General features: G+C 38.0%; 1 protein-coding gene and 1 long non-coding RNA gene across 4 annotated transcripts in view; one reads left to right on the top strand and one right to left on the bottom strand.

Moving 5' to 3' along the window:
* The window catches only part of LOC119033411 (regulator of microtubule dynamics protein 2), a 34,051-nt gene extending 32,190 nt beyond the window's left edge, over nt 1-1,861 (bottom strand). The window contains exon 1 of one of the 3 annotated variants that reach the window (XM_037123453.1): nt 1,754-1,861. The gene's annotated coding sequence lies outside the window, so the exon portion shown is untranslated. Of the gene's footprint in view, nt 1-103; nt 189-1,753 lie in introns of those variants that run through there. The other 2 variants (XM_037123452.1, XM_037123450.1) reach the window with 2 other exon arrangements.
* LOC119033413 lies at nt 394-5,896 on the top strand. The gene is made up of 3 exons (XR_005079240.1): nt 394-689; nt 850-913; nt 5,884-5,896. It is a non-coding gene; the product is annotated as an uncharacterized LOC119033413 (long non-coding RNA).
* Nucleotides 5,897-6,073: the final 177 nt, after the last annotated feature.

Raw genomic sequence — 6,073 nt, forward strand, 5'->3', positions numbered from 1 at the left:
GGTTAAAACACATTTAATTGTTCAGTCTAAGCATTACGGTATCACAACAACCGGACATATAAACATTTTCTTTCTAAATAAGCACAAAAATCTTCATAGAGACCTTACTGCACAGGTAAGAGGCAAAGGAGCCACTTCTTCTGGCTTGACAGCTCACTGGCGTAACCGTCAAAACATACCGTGCGGTCCCATTCTCCACAATGAAAGGTTCCGGGTTCTTACGCGTCAAATAAAATACACCCTAAAAATACGTCTGATTTGTTATTCTGGCGCAAATGAAACCTATTAATACCAATTAATACCACAAAGTGAAAACGGGTAAAAATCCTGCATTCGAAATCTTACTTACGTAAAGGTATTAGCATCAACTCAAAGTGCAGAATATTATATTTGATAATAACATTGTTTTACTTTGTTTGATGCATTTTTGTGTTCATCACTTTACATTTTCCGCTGGAAAAGTTGGAGCTCATTAAAAAATGCATTTACTGCTAGGCAGCATTTGATTAATAATAATATCTCATCATGATGTGTTAGCTGTTTTTATTTATTTTTTAAATATGATTAACTTGAATCTGTAAAGGAACTAGTGCCTGAAGTTATCAGATAAATGTCTTGGAGTACAAAGTAAATTATTTGACTCAAAAATGTAGCGAAATAGTAAACCTATAAAGAAGCAGAAAATGGAAGTAAGTTCCTTAAATTTCTTCTTGAGTAAATGGACTTGGAGTTACATTTCACTAGTGGATCTGTCCAAAGCCTTCAGACTGTTACTGGGTTAAGGCCCCAGGATCCTGAATATGTATATCAATAATCTGTTAAGAATGACATTGCACTTTTTTTTGCAAGTTTTTTGTCCCCAGGCCTTCTGCTGTAAGACAGAGAATCTGCCTGTCCATCTCAAAGAGTGAAGGTCAGTTTTTGTGCTCCTGCTTACTGTATGAGTTGTTACACTACACTGATCACTGATTTTGCACTGGAAGAACAATACAGTTTGCATACAGTATGTTCTACAGGTTTTTTGCCTTCATCTAACAAACAAATACTGGCAGTAAATGTAGATTTTGCATCATAACATCTAAAAATACATCTTGTCTTATAACCTTGATAAACTAATGTTGTTATCTGATAGCAATATTTCATCTCTGAGCATATTATTGACGCTGAAATTAAAATGATAAACAGACATGTCCTTAAGACTGTTTAGGTTGTTCACTTTGTTTTTAAATCATGTGTCTTCATTCCTATTTTCAATTATTAATCGCAGTATGATAAGCAGTCATAAAGCATTGGGTTGTTGCAAGTTTGGTTTGTACTGGTTGTCAATTACCTTGTTATCTGACATTTAGTGCCTACATGTGTTAGTAAAAAAGAAGGGGATAAAATCTACTGGCAGACTTAATCAATAACATCTCTCTTTCATCGACCTTGTTGTCATGACACGTGAGTGAATAATCAGTGAGCAAAGTCCAACACACAGCTGCAGCAGAAAAAGGAGTGTGGTACATAAAACTAGCTGTATGAACAACTGCCTCTGAAGGAAATCAACAATCGTCATTAATAACTATTTATTTAGTTTAACTTCCGAACATCAGAATGTTTCCAGTTTCATTTGCATGTGGTGCATCGGTGCTTGCCTCTCTCTTAAAGAATATCAACATATTGTGTCCTTGTATGTTATAATAAAATGTAGTTCAGTGGTCTGCAGCTTTCAGTCATTATTCTATAGTAAGAAGCTGAAACAGGGACCTACCTCTATGATTCACTCCTCTCCTCTAAGAGCCTCCCTGCTGTGAGCTTGAACAGAATGTGCACCAGGATCAAAAAAGTTACTGCACACATGTATTATCACATCAACCTTGGACCTGTAGACCTTACTGGGCTTTATTCAAGTGTTACACATCATAAAATTTGCTGTGGAGGGGAGTTAGAATGGTTAACTGGTGATTTATTTCATGTTTTCTGTATTGCACAAGTGCATAACCTTAATTAATGGTGCACTGTGTGGTTTTGGGGAGGAAATTTCAATAAGAAGAGAAATATCTTTTTTTTTATGCCTAAACAAACTGAAGAAACAAACTGACGTTAAAGGACAACATAATTCCATACTGTTTTACTTTGTTTATATTCTGCATTATTACCTCATAAATATTGCCAATACTAAAATTCTGACTATGTATTTCTTCTCTGGAGGTACATAGTAAGCAACAAATAAGGATGTTCTCAGTAAATTAAGATACTATAATATAATTAACCTTTACTCAACCAGGAAAGTCCCATTGAGATTAAAAACTTTTTCAAGGGAGTCCTAAATTCCCAATAAATTATTGTAGATTATTTTTTATTTTGTCATAATGTTTTTTCTTCTCCCAAACTACACAGTGTCCCTTTAAAATGCAACACCACCATTTTTAACAGATTTTTCTTGATTTATTTTTATGTTATTTTGGCAGACACACTCTGTGTACTCATGGAGACAAGTTCATGATTAACAGGTTGAATAAACTTTCCAACTGACAAAAAAGAAAACAACAACAATGACCTTGATGACCTTAAGAGTTAGTTGATTACATAAATGATGTCATTTATTTGATTTGGCAGAGGCACACGAACTCTAAATAGTTGTTTCTTTCTGCCTTCATGTATACAGAGGTATACATCCACACATGGTTGGAAATAGAGGTAACAGGTATTTCCCTTGCACGATATCATGGGAAGCTCGCTACGTGCAGTTTCTTCTCTGCTCTGTGAGCACAGTATTGTTCCTTAGCCCACAGCCTGCATTCTGCCTGCACAAGGAACAAAAAGCCCACCTGAAACCTGGAGCCATGGTGGTGCAAAAAAAAAAAAGCAAAAAAAACAAAAAAAAAAAGCTTGGCCAGCGATCGTGGTTTGGCCCCCGCAGACGTAGATATGGTGATAAGGGAGGCGCATCCAGCCATGGCCTTACTCCCGTTGGGTCAAAGCCAGCAGATAAGCAGATATTGTCAACACTGTTGTTTCATCTGCCCACCACACATCAGCCCAGGCTCTCATACCACAGGCAGAGAAAGAAAACCAGCCTCAGATTTGCCTTTGTGCACATAAATAAGCCCATTACACTTGTCAAACAATACATTTGAGAAGAACGGGGTTAAATAAGGCATCACTATCAGGACACTATAGTGACAGACCACAGAGTGTGCAGCTCAGTGGTTCCCTGTCAGCATTGCAGGGGTGTTTTCAACTTGCGTGCATGAGGAAAACCAACATCTGTATCAGTTGCGTGCTGTGTTTACAGATAGTTTAAAGAGTCATTTGACTGTGAAGATGTGGCAACTGTTGAGGACACAGTATCGCTCAGCTAGAGTGCTGGTGAGGAATTGGGTAAGTCCGGCCCATGGGCCTGCACTTGCTTCACTGATGTCTATCTCAGCTGCAAACACTCGGTGTGCTTATCCCTAGGAGACCCAGCTAGATGCCGAATTAGGGTGCGTCACCAAGGAAACGAAACTGTAACAAAAATCAACATATAATTTCAGAGGCCTTTCACATCAGCAGTTATTACTAAAAAGTCGTGACTGATGGGGCTGCTGCATTTGAGCTCTGCCTTCAAGCAACCTCCATTCGCCAGGGTGATTTATGTATTTCCCTCAGACACTGCCGAGTACATTCCCTGGCTCTACAGTGATGATTCACTGCCTTGCCTCTTTGATTAATAATTCAAAATGTTTCGTTTACATGCATAGGTCGGTCTACAGAGTACAAAGCTCAGTCTCCACAAACAGGAAAGCTAAATTGATCTGTTGAGGTGATATTCAGGGGAAAAAAAGGCTGTTTTCAAAAACAGGGCTCACAGAAAGTCCCCTCCCCTAAAAAACAGTTTCACTGAAAGTCTGGGTCCTGTGTTTGAACTGCAGCTGACACCCTGAAACTAACTTGCTGTTTGGCGGGTTTACTTGTTATTCTGGTCCCAGGCTTGTTTTTGTTACCAGCACCTGAGCAAACTGAGATCTTTCAGTTCACTGTGGACACAAGTTCTTTAAAGTGTAAAGTGATGCCAGTTCAATGCACTCTAGTCAATTGTAATGGTTTCAAAACTTTTCCCACCACACACACACGTGAGATGATTGTATTTTTTTATCAGCCTGTAACCATACTGGGAAATAAAAAGAGCCCAAAAGATTAAGACTGAAATATTACTCCATGTGTTCTTGTCCTTTAGTTCATGTTGTAAGCCATCTTGTTTCTTTATCATTGCCAAATGAAATCAAGTTTAAAGGCCTTTGTCACAGCAGACAACATCTGACTGCATGAAAAACATGATTGGGACAATAGATCCGTTTGAATGCAGCAGTTAATAGTGTTATTAGTTACACCTGTGCGCTCGCAAAATCAAAAGTCTGCAGCAAAAAAAAATTCAGTTCAGTTACTTCACTTCTTCTCCTCTGGTCAGTGCAGTGCAGCCCTTTTGTAAGGGCTCTGTGGCAGCCCTTAGATGGGAACCACATGTCTAATATAGCTGTCTGAATGAAATTGTCCTCATCAAATGATGATCTGTGCCTCGCATCTCAAGCTTTATTCTTTATTCGGAGCCACATTGACTTCCACAAAGTTGGGTCCACGCAAAAACAACAACAATCAAAATCAAACAGTGAGATAAGATGTGGTTATAGAACCAGTGAAAACAAGAACACAATTGTCTGACAACAACAAAAAATTTAAATTTAAAAAATCTATGCAAGATTAAAACATTTTGTTTAGGGTCCTTAAAGTCTAATTTTGGTCTATCTTATGTAGATGGGTGTCACGCAGTATTATAGTCAGGAAATGTACATAGGACAAAAACTATACATGCATAGAAACAGATATAAGAAGTCCAGAAGGAGTTTAAACCAGGACTGAATGAGTCTGATCATGTTAGCTCCAAGGAGGCTTTGTGCAGCAGCTTAAAGTATCATAATAATAATCTTCTAGCATAGACAATTTTGCATCGCATTCATCCACACTCACTCTCAGTACACCTCTGCACTAGCTCAAGTGTCTACCAGGGTGGTGAGTTACCATTTAATCTAGACAAGTTCAGTTCCCACTGTTCAGTGTCGGTTTTCCACTTGAAAACAAGGTCTTAAAAGTAAAAGAGGCAAGAAACTGGATCAAGAGAATACGGCTCGTTAGCCTGAAGACAATGTGTTCACTCACACGCACAAAGACACGCATCCACTTCACCGAGCTTATTACAGTAGAATCCAGTTCCCCCTGTCTGACAGTCTCTGCACCCTGCTGTGGCAGACAGAAATAAAGATGTATTTCCTGAAACAAGAACAGTCACAATAACCATGTCATCATTAATACATCATATATTAAGTCTTATTATCACATGCACATTTTTTGACAGCTCAGACTTAGAACATTTTTTTTCTTTCAGCTTGAACATGTTTGCATTTGTATGTGGAGAAGATTATATGTTACATAACCTGCCACTTAGAACATGGTGCTGCATGTGTCAAGACATCACGGTGACACTGACTTAGACAACACTGTGAAGAGATTTTGGTCAAAGCATTGGTAAAAACTTGTCCCAAAACACACACTGTGCAGATACGTGTGCACAGTATATAAAGTATGTTCTGTATATGTGTACATGCTTAATCACTATGTTAGTTACAATTAACACTGATGATCACACGTTGAATTTCAGCATTCACATTATTTTGTAAGTAATACATACTTTTATACAAATGATCAGAATAAACTTTTAGACACATGCACATTTGAGCAGTTTTACATATACCTAATAAAATGCCTCATGACTCTAGAAGAATATTTATGCTTGTGAAATGGTACATGAGTCTGACTTGATGGGCATTTTGGTAAAATAAGGATTTCCTTTTTCTTTTTCAGAAATGCAACCCACAGAACGTAAAAGAAGTGATTAAGGTTGTGACCAGATGTTTTTAATCTAAAATGTGATGAATGCTGGGAAAATCTAAAGCAGCCACGTTACATCGGAGACCTTTGTGTGACCTTTGACTCTGTGGTCTAATGATCTCTTCCTTCCTTTCTGTCCTCCTTGGCAGTGACTCAAGGACAC

This window comes from Acanthopagrus latus, chromosome 15 (assembly GCF_904848185.1).
Source record: "Acanthopagrus latus isolate v.2019 chromosome 15, fAcaLat1.1, whole genome shotgun sequence".
Lineage (NCBI taxonomy): Eukaryota > Metazoa > Chordata > Actinopteri > Spariformes > Sparidae > Acanthopagrus > Acanthopagrus latus.